Source organism: Bombus vancouverensis, chromosome 4, assembly GCF_051014615.1.
Source record: "Bombus vancouverensis nearcticus chromosome 4, iyBomVanc1_principal, whole genome shotgun sequence".
In the NCBI taxonomy this organism is placed as follows: domain Eukaryota; kingdom Metazoa; phylum Arthropoda; class Insecta; order Hymenoptera; family Apidae; genus Bombus; species Bombus vancouverensis.
This window is the reverse complement of record NC_134914.1, coordinates 9,383,105-9,397,119: the sequence shown is the minus strand read 5'-3', so window position 1 is coordinate 9,397,119 and position 14,015 is coordinate 9,383,105. Positions and strand designations below refer to the sequence as shown.

The following is a 14,015-nucleotide window of genomic DNA, read 5'->3' as shown; positions in this document are numbered from 1 at the left end:
GTATCGTCCATCGAAATAGTCATCCTAAAATGACATAAAGACAGATAACGATTCAATAAAGAATTCATTGTGTGCTCATTTCGTTATGCAAAGCCGAGTGACCGGGTTCAATGCAAAATTTTACCCCTAGCGAATTTATACGTTTTCGTGTCGTCTTTAATTTTACAAAACTGCGCGTTATCGGCTGTTTTAAGTAATTAATTGGATACCATATTTTTATTTTCGATTGCAAATTTTTCATTTTCACCAACTATCAAAATACACAATTCCATTTTACTAATTGTTTCTTTGAAAATTTGTATTAATTGTTGAGTTTCGTATAAAACTAACATGTTCCCTAATACTTACGAATCGGAGTGTATATCTACTAATGGTTCGCAAATATTGTCTCTCATTTTCCACTTAAACGGGAGACAAACGATAATGTTCCGTAAGTCTAGACTTTATGTTGTGTGCCATCATCAATTTCCACGATGACAGAAAATTTCTCAATCATTGAATTTACAGCTTCAAATTTTTCCCAAAGCTGTTCCATCTCCTTCGTAAACGTGATTTAACTCACGAGCATCGCCTTTAAATCGTCTTATCTCGAATGTGGTCTCTCGATAGAAGATGAATAGATACGAAGAAGAGTTGCTGAGTGAAACGACGTCGCGCTTTGTTAGCGCGAACGACCGCTCAAAATTCCGTTGGAATATCAACGAACAAGGTATCACGACACGAATTTTCTTCGAAGAAGCTTAATAAAGCACGCAACAACGACAAGTTCCACACGATTCCGTGCAATCGATGTCGCGATAAATCTATCGACATTCCGAAGCTACGCGCCGCGGGATTGACGTTGCTAAGAGGAGCCGAGATTAACGAGGGCTGATAACAAATGGGGTTAGAGGCGGTAAAGCTCAGGTCGGATGAGAGACGGGAAAACACAAAGACGAAGGGAGAAGGGGCATCGATGGATGGACAGCGAGTCAGAGGCTGAGAGGAAGACAAATAGCGACGAATACACAAGCTCGAGGAGAGGACGAAAATGTCGGAAAAGTGGCGAGAGAAAAGTTTTGGAGTATCGAAGGGTGGCTGAGATCCGGTTCGAACATAGACAGGGTGGAAAGTAGCAGAAAAAAAGGAAAATGTCAGGGAGCGGAGTAAATGTAAACTCTAAAAAAACATGTGAAAATAGCAAAATAAAAAATAGCTATGTATAAGTGATGGTACGAAGGTATACTATTGTGTAGTAACAAAAGACCGCTCATAACTAGAATCGTGGTAAAAACATTTGAATTTTACCAAAGTGTACAAATCAATGATGAATTTGTCATTAGTAACAGCGCTTGCTATCTTTTTGTCGTTTTTTTATGGTATCAACGGAGTACGAATAAAAATGATCTATTAAAAGACAGCAATAATACATTTCAAGATACATCTTATCAAAAACAAGCAACGCTCGAATGTTGGAAGAACGAAAATATTTCGAGACCAAATATGCAGAATTTGTAAGATTGCACAAGGCAAACGAAACGAAAGAAGAATGAGTATCAATAACATTAGAAAGCCTGGATTACCATGCGAGAAGGGATAAAGGGATATAACGTTGAGTCGAGCAGAACACAATTAGCGTCCGGAACGTGAAACGATACGAATGTCACGAGTCGAACAATTCGAATTGACACGACATCAGCTAGGAATACAAGGCACGATAGTAACATGTACGAAGCCGCCATCACGATGGTTGATCGCGTTACACGGATTTTTATGCTGCTTGTAATCGATATGCCTCGTTTATCGGTTTGCTAATAAACAGGTAACCAAGTACGCGCTTAACGATTGTGTCAGAGATCGATTGCAAACTTACATGTAAAAAGTCAGCTAAGCAAATTCCGTGATTTATAAATATTGAGTCGCCCAGGAAGTTCGTTCCGATATACATTTTGATTCGATACGCATTTATGGAATTATATAGGTGCCATTTTGTTCCACAATTTTTCTCCGTCTTTCATGCAACTTCAATATTCCATTCTTCCAGCACCTCTCAGGTTTTTCGACGAAAAACTTTTCAATAAGATCTTTCGTGTCAACCAAATTCCTTAAAAATCGGAACAAACTTTTCAGGCGACCCAATATAATGCAGCTGTGTCCTATTTGTATGTTGATTTTTCTTTAACGAAAATTTTGCACAGGGAAATTAACAGAGAAAAAATACAATTTTCGTGTACTTTCGAGCTTAGAGTTTTCAAACGAAAAGATAGCTTTCCTCGCTCCTTTATTTTTTGTCGCTTGACTTTTCAAGGATTAAACTCTGCATCTCGAATAGAATTTTTGCAGAGGCGATCAGCACGGATTTTACATCCGACCTGTTTCGATGAATAATAGTAGGGGTGGCTAGATCAACGCACAGATCACCAATTTGCTCTCGTTTTTCCTATGTAACACTGTCGACACGGTTCATTGGTTCTTCATATAACGAAGTCACGTTCTGCTGCTGCTCCTCCTTCTACGAGTCGCTCATAAACCTAACTTCAAGGTCGTTAGAGCGATCCACGTAAGTAGATAAAATGTTCGATTCAGGCTAATTTTCTCAACGTATTATCAATCATCGTTTCGTTAATCAGGAAAAAATATACTCGCAAGGAAACCATGTTAAAATTTCTTTCATGATACCTTGTTATGATATATTTCATAGAAAACATTAAAAATGGTTTTACGGTTGTTTGTTAATCAGGAAAAAATATATTCACAAGGAAACGATGTTAAAATTTCTTCCATCATATCTTGTTATGGCATATTTCATAGAAAACATTAAAAATTGTTTTCGTTTTCTAAAATGGGAGCAAGATTGAAATATAAATATTCTAGAATCGCATCAGCATTAAACTGAATTTCATATAAGCGCATTCTGCATATACCTATGTAGTATATCATACGTTTATTTATACATTTAACCCTCCGCCGGCAATATGGGTCGTCGAGCTCCAGACAAAATTTTCATTGTTTAATTTCTCCGAGACGAAGGTGATAGATTCTGGTTCCAGCACCTAAAAAGCCTTTACCTACAAAAATAGCACTTATAACGTTTTAACGGCCCAAATACTGTTTACTTCGTTCAATTTAGTTTTGAATAGTACGAGGGTAAAATGAACATTGTGCCTTCAGCGACCCATATTGTCGTCTACGTCAGTCTTTCAGGAAGTAAGCGAATTTTCTTATATCCGTAACTTTTTTATTTTCGTACATATAGTAATCTCATGGCGACCGCTTCAGTATCCCGTATGACTCCTACGTTTCTTATACATTAGTAAGTATGAGATACGGAGCCTTTCTTCCTCGACGTGTGTCTCATATTTTTTAATAATAAATAAACCACATAAACACTGATAAATTTCTTTGTATTTTTTTGAAAGAAAATAGTAGTAAAATTTTTATTTTTATTGCAAGAAAGTTTTAAAAATTGGGCCAAAGTATGACTTGTATAATGAATTAGGGACTACGACTAATACCTCAGAATTTTTTCACATTCTTTTGATCTGAATAAGAAATCAGACCAGAGACATAATGTCCACTGCCTCAGTGAAAAACTATATTGTCGGCGGAGAGTTAAGTACAAATTATATATCGGAAAAGGGGAATTCGAATCCCATTACACAAGATAATATTATTTAAAAACCAAGAAGTTATGAAATACGCGATAATTGAAAATCGATTCGTGATCGAATTGAGGAAACAAACGGATCCACTAATCATCTGGTTCGACTTTAAAAGCTTCCTGGCAATCTTCCTGTTCCCATTACGGGAATTTGATTCTCAGATACGACTTAAATCGTTCTGAAATCAGGAAATCTCAAGTTTGTGACGAGAATTTCCGTGGTTATTCGTCCTAGTAACTACCTGGACTACATTATTTTCAACAATTCTATCCAGCCTCGATCCGTCGCTTTAATTTCATTTTCAATTTAACTTGTCGTCGGAGAACCGCCTCGGCTCGCTTTACATCGTGGCGCAGCCGTTTGCATCGATATAATTTCGCGACATCGAGCAAGAACGATACAACAGAGGAGAGAAATCGAGTTTTCCTTGTCGCACGTTAAACAACGCGACAGACGAGCCGCGTCTGCGTCCGCGTCGTCGTCGACGCAGCTTTAACGCGTTTATCCTCTCCCTCATCCCATAGTTTCCGTGTAATTCTGTAAACACGATTCTCATCTTGGTTACTGAAGGGTATATGCGTGAAATAACTGCTTTAAAGCATGCATCGGGGAAAAGTTTAGTACGTGCTCGAGACTCGATAGAAAACCTGGTCGAATTACAAAATAACACTGCTGTTTTATTAGCAACTAGCGATCCAATGAATTTCCTATCAGACATTGAAAATTTGTAATCGGAGCTTAAAAACATATCCGGAAAGCTGAAAAACCTGAAACTTAAACTTAAACATAACTTGGGTAGTTTCGTAATTTTAATAATTTTCATGAAATAAAATCTCTACGTTTTAAAATCAAATTGCTACTCTCGATTCCGGCCGACCTATCAATTCACATGCTTACCATATACAATATATAATAGTACCTATGGCTACATTAGTTTTGGTATGAGATAAAATAGTTGCTTTTCCTAGATGAAATATTAAATTTGTCATGAAACTACAACTTCAAAGACTGATGAGAATTTTCATATTTCAAAGATAATTTATCTCGCAAAGGTACAAGTTGCTTTCGAAAGTAACTTCGCTATTCTATCTCTGGAACGAAGCAACGGTGAAACTTGACTTCCAAAGTTCTTTGCCATGTATCTGAAAAATTCATAAAAATAAGTCGAACAATATTTATTCGGGGCTGTAAGTTCATACTCGATAGAAAGTTCGTGTTCGACAACCCCGTCGATTTTGGTCCGATCAATTCTGAAACTATAAACGAGGGCCTTATTGCACGTAAAATTTTACGTTTATGATACGTCCTACGCTTAGCATGATGTATTTTCGAACTTGAATGCATATTTCTCACGCGACCCAAACGGAATCCGACAAGTGCACCATAAATATCGACTGAACGATATTCGTCGAATTTATCTGCGACCCAAACTTGGACGAGGGACCGAACGTCGAAAGAGCAACAGCTCCTCGGATATAACGACGAATGGTTCGGCGATTTGGCAAGCAAAGAACTCACGGTTGAATACCACAGGCGTTGGCAAAAATCGATCGTGACTGTGAAACGTAAATTTTGAAGACATGAACTTCGTCTCGTGAAACGTCGTGGGAAATTATATGGACAAAGTAAAACACGAATTTAACATTTGTAGACAAATTACTTTCATATTATTTTAAGAGGTCGTAAATAAATTTTAGAATTCCGAGACAACCATAGTCCGTCATAAAAGTCTCTAAACATACGTCTCTTAAATTTGAAATGTTATCGTAAATACGTTAGGTGTAGTAGCTTTTTATGTGTGTATATTATGTATTATGTATTGATTGAATATTGGCACATACTAAAAAAAAAAAAAAGAATAGAAGATTATTATGCTTATTAAGCAGAGATAAAGAATACACAAAATTTATATACATTTGCTATCTCGAAAATCATACAAAAGATAGACTTAATATAGATAATATTATGTTGATATCTCGCGTTCTTTTGATAAGTCAGATAAGCAAAATTTAATGAGTGTTTATAGACTTTTATGATTGTCTATGAAATACCAACGCTTTATTCTTCTATGAATCGAACGTGTTAGCTTGATAAATAATTTAAATCCTGCAAAACCATTTTTCATGATTCGTATAAATATGAATATACGATCATACGATATCGATTTTAACTTTTTTTTAACAAATCAGATGCACAAAATTCGATCGATGTATCTAGATTTGTTGTATCTGACTAGAAACTTTTGTTTAAACAAACTAATCTTTCATAAATTAACCGTGTTAAAAAATCGAAAATGTTAGCTTCACAAGCAATCAAAATTCTGCAAACCTATTTTTTACGATTCGCGCAGCTATCGCGTTTATGCCGAATGAGGCTATCGAACGAGGAGGTAACAGCAAAAAGTCCAAAGGAAATATATTGATTATTGCCACCACACGTAAACAGGTCGGAAGCGTGGCTGTGTCGCCGATATCGGAGTATGTAAGCTTGGTCGTTACCACGATTCTTCGTTTTATCTACCATTGGCTTAAATATTTTAAGAGTCTAAGGTAGGTAGCTAGTTTACAAGCTACGACACGTCTAGATTTTGACGTTAAACTTGCGTTTCGTCTGCGTGTTTCTACACAATTCTGTAGGACCTGCCACTCATCTCAGCAATAATAAGCTTTACCCGAAGAGCGAATGTAAAGCGGTTTGTAACATAAAGGATCTGCGTTCGAGGAAATTCCACATAATTTGAATACCAATGATTCGACCGAGTGAATAGTTTGGTGTTTCCTAATCGTCGACACGTTTATCATTTAAATGTGTTTGGGCTGTCGGGCGTTTCTCGTTCGCTCTATCTACTCGAAAGTTTTGGAAATCTCGCGTTGTTGGAACGCTTATTTCAAACACAGTCGTCGAAATTTGAGTCGTTTGAAATGAAGCTCTATAAATAGCATTCAGTGGCCAGACAGAAATAGAAATTTTGCGAGACAGTGAACGCATCGATTCCAATGTTACATATGTAAGCGCTGGTGCTCGTTGTTCACGTATTGTATATCATGTCAATTTTTTATATCGACAATTTTCCACCCGTTACAAGATTTTCTAGGATCTGGGATTTTCTATCTATCATATTTTCATTTATAGAAGCTACACTTCACTTCACTCTTCTTTATGTTCCGTATTTTTCTTTCTTCCTTGTGCTTTATCATACATTTTCTTGTGATGCCCTTGGGCCATTTTTTTATAGTTGTCATTTTTTCCTTTGGTCTTTGTATTGTATTTTCTTTTGATAAAATTCCTTTTTGATGCTTATATTGCTTTTCCATTTCTATCTTTTTTTTTTCTTTGTTATCCTCGCTTTGTTAGATTCTAGAATCATTGCGCGTGCTGTCTGCTTTAACATAGAATTCGATGCCGCGATATCATCGTGACAATCAATGTGTCAATTGGTATCGCTATTTAACGCTTTAATTTAAGAGCACGCTGTACCACGAGGACTACTGTAACTACAAGTGACTACGCTCTGCTTTCACTAAAGTTTCAGATACTAACACACATCGTCCAGTTTATTTACCACAGTTAGATATTCAGCAAGCTGTTGCGCTCTGTCAAAGTATATTGGAATTTCCTCAGACATGCAGAGCTAAGTCCAGAAATAAACCAGCCGCATAAGATTCGCGATAACCAGAGGGCATGATCTCTAAATGGAGACAGACAAGTTGCGCGATACATTTCTTCCAAGTCGACTAGTCGACAAGATTCTTCCCAATAAATCTTATCCGACGTTGATCGAATCTGCAATATCAGACAATGGGACTCAATTTAATTACTCTTATAAACCTATTACTCTCCGTCCGAGTAAATCGAGTTTGTTACTTTAGTAACCTGGATATTCGAATTTTCTCTGGATCGCGTCAAAATCGTTGATGAACTTTGTTTCGATAAAACAAACTTCGTTTCGTAATTAAGCGAGTGAAAGAATGCTATGCCCGATAAACTTGAAAACTTTTCTCGCGTTTGCAGAATGGAAGACCGCAAATGTCATGTATTGTTGTACGAACCGGGCGGATATAGACAAGTTGGAAACGGTCCATCACGAAGTAAATAACTTTCATTGATTGACAGCAACTTTAGAATTAGGATTTTGAGCGTCAGTGGCTGGTCGAACAGTCTCCAGATCCTTGAATATTAACCTTATTTCGACTTTGTCTCTAATTTTATCTGTGTCTACCTCTTATGATATAATATCTATCTGAATCTGTGCAATATTAGGAAATCTATTTAATTGAAACTATTAATTGCCGTATCAATGTTCATATTCGGTATGATTCTGGGGAAACAAGTTGATAATATTCGTTTGAAAGAGAGCACACACGTGAATTATAAACGACAAATCTAGTTCAAATATATATTATTTAATGAGTGAGGCGTCCGAAGTCAGCAATTACCGCCCAAACCTCGCCCAAACCTCGACCTAACCTCACAATGAAGGTATAATCTTCTTACGGGACATAATTCGTCTATTTAACAGCCAGAATGGTATTCCGCTCCAAACAACTCAGCTACAAATTGATATAAACCTGTACAGTTTGTTAACCAGAAAATATATTACTGGTTTTCTGCGCGGATATATTAATTTTCCCGACAAAAAAATTTGTTTTACACTTTTCCACAGTTATTTTCCCATAGTTGGTCCACAGAGTATTTTTAACACTTTACCGACCGATAGCCGATTAATCGGTTTTTTGTCGCCGACGTTTATCGGCCGATAGCCTACTAATCGGCTTTTCGTCGCCGATAATCTTTCTCATTATTTCAGTGGCAATTTGTTATTCAGTACTGAGATACTAAGGTACTTGCTCGGTTACGTCAATTGCGTTGCTTTGTAAGCCCCCACAGTTTTATACCTATTTGAAAAACGTACCGTTCGCAATGAACAAAAAGAATGGTATTGGAGAGTCTAAACCAAAACAGAGCCGGCGCCAGGGAGAATCTGCGCCTGAGCTGTCGGTCGGACGTGCATATGCTGTTGAACCGCTAGTGGTCAGTAAAGTGTTAATATATTTTATTTATTTATTTATTTAAATTTTACAATTTGTCCAGTGGGACATTTGGTAAAATATTATAGCTTAGTGGTATAATAATATAACATGTGGGTGGCTACCCCCAGCGGGGTACCATCTTCGTGTTTGTTAGGTTATATCCTTTGTGAAAGTGTTAATATGGTAGCAGTTCATATCACTCGATGATTGAAAGTCATAAGTCAATATTTTCTATGCAAATTTTTGAATGAAAGTATAATTTTTTTACTGAACACGATTCGATTATTTAGTAACTAGAGCAATATATATTATATATGTAATAGAGCAGAGAGAACCATGATTGTCACATGGCTTCGAGAAGCTTCAATGATTTTTGAAAGAATCATTATCCATTTGTCATTACTAAGAAATATCTCTCACATTCAAAGATGAAGCACTTAGGAAGCCAGGCGGACCACTTCATCACGTGGCATCTTTGCGAACAAAGGTATACTAGTCGTTTAAGACACATTAAGAGGTCGCCTCTTAAGAGCGAAGCGGAAATTCCGTAGCGGTTAATAGACCCCGGTGAAGTCTAACGTTTGAATGATCTCACGCTTAGAGAAGTTTAGCAAAGAGAAATTGCATTCGTGCAACTTTTTGGAATGTAGTTCCTTCAACCGTTGTCGGTTCAAATTAACTTCCATACCATTTTCGTACAAACCTCGCGTTACACAAACCTTGGGAATTCTTAACTAGCGCGTTCGTTAAGAGTTATTTCTAAAGAATCTGTTCAACTTGCAACAAGACGCAAACAAATAGCCGCGCTTTTTCTTTCGAATGTCGACCTACATATGCGCGTGACCTCTAACTATTTTTTTCTTTTTTTTTATCAGATCACCTGTTTTACGATGTTTTAATCTGGCGAGATTCCGATTACCCAATAAAGATTGAAATTTCAAACTTCTACTCGAATCTCAGTGGAGTAGTCGGTGATCATTTAATAAATTTCTACAAGAGAAAGGAAATTCTCTCAGTGAAATTGCATGTTTCATAATCATATGTTGCATTACGTTCCAGAATTTAAACGTTTTATATGGACCCGATTGCGTCTATAAGCACGAATTTCGTGACGAACTAGATTAAATTTTTCCAGTATAAAGTCAAAGATATGATATAAAATAACATAATGTATAATATAATATGAAATAAAATATGCTATAGAAATGTTCACATTAAGCAAGATATACATTTCATTACATTTCTGATGAGTCATTAGATATTTTATTTAAGGCGGAATAAAATGAAGCAGCTCGTGATAAAATAATTACACGTCATTCAGAATCTTAACGCGGGTACGTTCTTGTCGCGGTACGCTTTAATTTAAATCTACGAATCGGTTTCGCTGCCAAGGTTTCCCTTTGAACTTGAAAATATTTGAAGGAATGGACCAGAGAACTCCGCCACGCGTGCGAACGATATACACAAACAAATCCTCATTATGTTACATAATCGAAAAAAAAGGGAACGTAAAAAAGTGAAACAACTACATATTTCTAAAGATGAGCGTTTTCTTTTCTCGCGCTGCGGCACAGAAAGCGCAGAAAAATCCGTAGTTTATGCTCGTTGTGTTTCGCTATTGAGCGGCTCTCGTACTCGTTTGATATTTTGTCGTTCAAAGTGCTGTCATCCCCCTAGAGGGTAAATAAAATTCTAGCGAAACCATCGAAGCTCACGAAATATCTAATATCGCGAAATCCTTTCAATTGCGTTGTTTGTCCCCTTTCGTTCGTTTCGAAACTCTTTCCTAAAACGATGCTGCACGGAATCGAGATTTATTTACTCAAGATTCGCCGTTCTAAAGAATGTTATTCCATTCTTACCAGTAGTACAAGCTTTATTTATACGCTGATATTTTGAAAACATCGATTAAATACAGTTGCATATACAATCTCATTTAAATATACCCAATAAATTCCGCAAATATTGTTTTCTCAATGATACTTCTCAGTGGACTATAGATGTTTATGAAAATTTATACCTTTTGTGAGCACAGCGAAAAAATATTAAGAAACTGCGAGGAGATTTGTGTCAACCGCTAAATAATGTTGGAATGAAAATTTATGTGAATAAGTAAGGAAAAATTCGAAGAATGCAAGAGTAAACTGAGATGTATATATAGTGTTATGTGGGAATTTGGTGGCACGTGGCAAGTATTTATATTATGCGTGAGATCTTTAACAGTACGGTACGAATAAGAAACGACAGAGTCTTGAGTAAAATCGTTGAAGAGATGAAATACGAAGACAGACTGGAAAGTTTCCGGAATGGCAATGACAGTAAGAAATAAAGCAACCCCTGGCGGTAATTCTAGTAATTTTTCCATCTGTCCTCATAGTCTACAGTTTCATCAACATCTTAGCCTTTATTTCTCCACTGCATTATCTTTATCTTTGCTTTCTAATCTAACCTGGAGACCTATCAAAACTGGCGATTCCACGATTTCTTGGAGCCCGTGCATATTTCTCGGTCTCTCAAAAGCTGTCGAAGGCAACACGCCAATAATTCAACACCAGGCCGCATCGTTTGCACATAAATTCCAAGGTTCACATCTTAAATCTCGGCCCTGTGTGCACGTGAACGTGACCTCGCTGACAGGGCTTATTAAGGCCCGGTAATAAGGTCGTTCGTCAGAAGGAATGCGAAGAAGCATGCTTGAGACTCTCTCTCAAAACGTTTCTTCACGACCAGAAAGACGTTCTTTTCCGAGGGAGAATCGTTGTGAAAATGTCGATAATAGACGTACGAAATACCATGAAAAGGTATTCCTGTCAGGATCAAAGTGTACTCATCTGACACTTGAGTGATTCTGATTGACAGCAAATAGCAGAATTCCGCGAGGAGATGTCGGAATATCTCGTGAGAAAGGGTAAGAAACATCGACCTCTTATAGAGCAACTTTTCACATTTTTTGTCTAATGCATTGCTGTTCCCAAATATTTTATGTTTCTGGCGAGGATATAAATGAAAAAGGATATCGTCTGTTTGTTGAAAAAGTGACAAATAAGAAAATTAAATTCTCCTGAAATTTGGTTTAAAGTAGAAATTTTGAAATAGAAAATTACTAAATTGTTAGGTTGTAATATATGAAATGTTCTTTTTTTTTATTAATGTAATTTTAGATGCCTCGCTCATCCAGCAAACCAACTACATGTAAAATACGAAAGAACAAAGTTTCCCTTCGGAAGGACAAATGTTTTTCGGTCTCGATGAAAATATCGTCGAATTACGTAAAACAAGACCAAAGAACGTTACACGGTTCTCCTTTTTAGAGGAAATGCGGTTAAATTGCGAACACGAAAGCAGATACGCTATTAAAACACGCGCCACTGCAGTAAAGCGTTGACAGCAACGTGAAATAATAATTAAAGGCGATGAATTCATTTCCAAATACGGTGGAATATCTTCTACTCCACATCACCGCACAATTATCTATTATTAATTCTCACTGCTATCTATTTTGAAGAATTTTCACGGAATAATAAACCATATTACAAATAAATGAAAATGTTCAAACATTATCAATAATATCAATTTCACTGCGCTTTAATTGAAAGAGGGTAGGACACGTGTCAATAAAGAGAGAGAAATACAAACAGGTTCCTACGACTACATTATAAACTTCACTCTAAATAGTAAATATATAAAATCGACTATTCTCAAATCGCTACAATTTTCCAAATCAACAGATCGGTAACTCGAACTTGCACGTGTTGCGGGAGAATGCGCGTGCGACACACGTGTATTTCCCTATCATTCACATGATGCAATCGCAAGAGGGTAATAATAATTCGGAAAAGCTGCAAAATTATAATTTATACGATCGGAAAACGAGCGCAGTTCCCTCGTACGTTCCCTATAACGTCACAAAAAAGTAGGAAAACGATAAATTTTACGAGCTCGTTTGCAAATCATCTCGCAGATGCGTTTAGTGCATCGATTGTAAAAGCAGCGGAAACTGGCATCGCGACGTCGATTTGTACAACGATCGCGATCAATATCGAAAGTGAGATTGATCTTGAACCCAAACGATCTCATGGCCATGGCTTTTCAAATCGCCGTGGAACAATTTTTGCACATCGATTTATCCGTTTTTATACTTCCAAGGCCTCCCCTGCCGCGACCGTACGATCGTTCGTTTATTTATAATTTTCTCGACTCTCGATGCAACATCTCGAGTGTTGAACTGGTGCGCTGCTCGCCAATATTTTCTCTGCTTTAATCCTTTGCAGTCGCGAGCCGTTCTCCTCCCGCGATTACAACATGCTATTTCGATCTGTTCTCACCCTCTTGCATATTTCTGCGTTTCATTTGCCATTTTAATGCCGCTCGAATCCATACGTTATGTGCTCACCTAACGTCGTGAAACCTCATAGGTGGACCATAACATAAATTAAACGAACAACGATTGCAAGGCTTTCTTAGTTGGAAGTATAAATTGTGCCTAAACTCGTCCTGAGAATGTCTATTTAATTTTATAAAGACTGTGCTGTGCAAGTTTCATGTATAATGGAAGATCGAAAACTAAAGCGTAAAATGGAAAATTCGAAGGACAGTTAACCAAGCACGATCTTGAATTTTGAATATTTTGTGGTTTATCGTGTGTGAGCATTTTTTGTAATTATTTTAATTAAATAAAAATTGTTGTTGTTTATATCTCATTCAAATTTTGACGCTGTGCATTTATTAACAGCGCAATATCGCGGAATATTAAAGTGAACATTGACTTAGCTCGCATGATATGCTTCCAAACAACGAACCATTAAACTACTCTACTTGCTAAGTAGAATTAACTAAGAGCTACTAACCACACCATTATCGATGCAACCTCGAAAACATCAATACTGTTTCAACGCACGACAATCCGTGCAATCTTCCCAACTTTAAACATTTATTTACTGAATAATTAATAACAATAAGGATAATAGGACAAAACAGTGTATAAATCTGTGATAAAATAGATCTTATAATATAGAAATAAAAATCTGTCACTCTCTTTTAAAGAAATATCGACGAACTTATTACACGATCTTGTTCCATTCTACGTTTCTTGATATTCTAACGCAGCTATCGATGAACTATCGATATTGAAAGCATAATCCCTTGTAAGGGCAGAGTCGGACAAAGGTAAATCGCTTGTTTCGTAAATCGATGTGTCACGTGGCCCTTGTCTACGTGTTGCGTCGAACGGAAACGTCAGTTTCGGTGAAAGGCGATTTCGATATTTCAAGGCGTAACTATGCAAATGTATGCGAACGCGTAATCGAGAAAAAGATTGCGGCAGGATAGGATCGTTAAACCGTTA

The 14,015-nt window shown here is 36.9% G+C and overlaps 1 protein-coding gene across 1 annotated transcript in view; it reads right to left on the bottom strand.

Moving 5' to 3' along the window:
* SK (small conductance calcium-activated potassium channel) overlaps positions 1-14,015 on the bottom strand; it is a 229,888-nt gene that overhangs the window by 204,952 nt on the left and 10,921 nt on the right. The window lies entirely within an intron of this gene.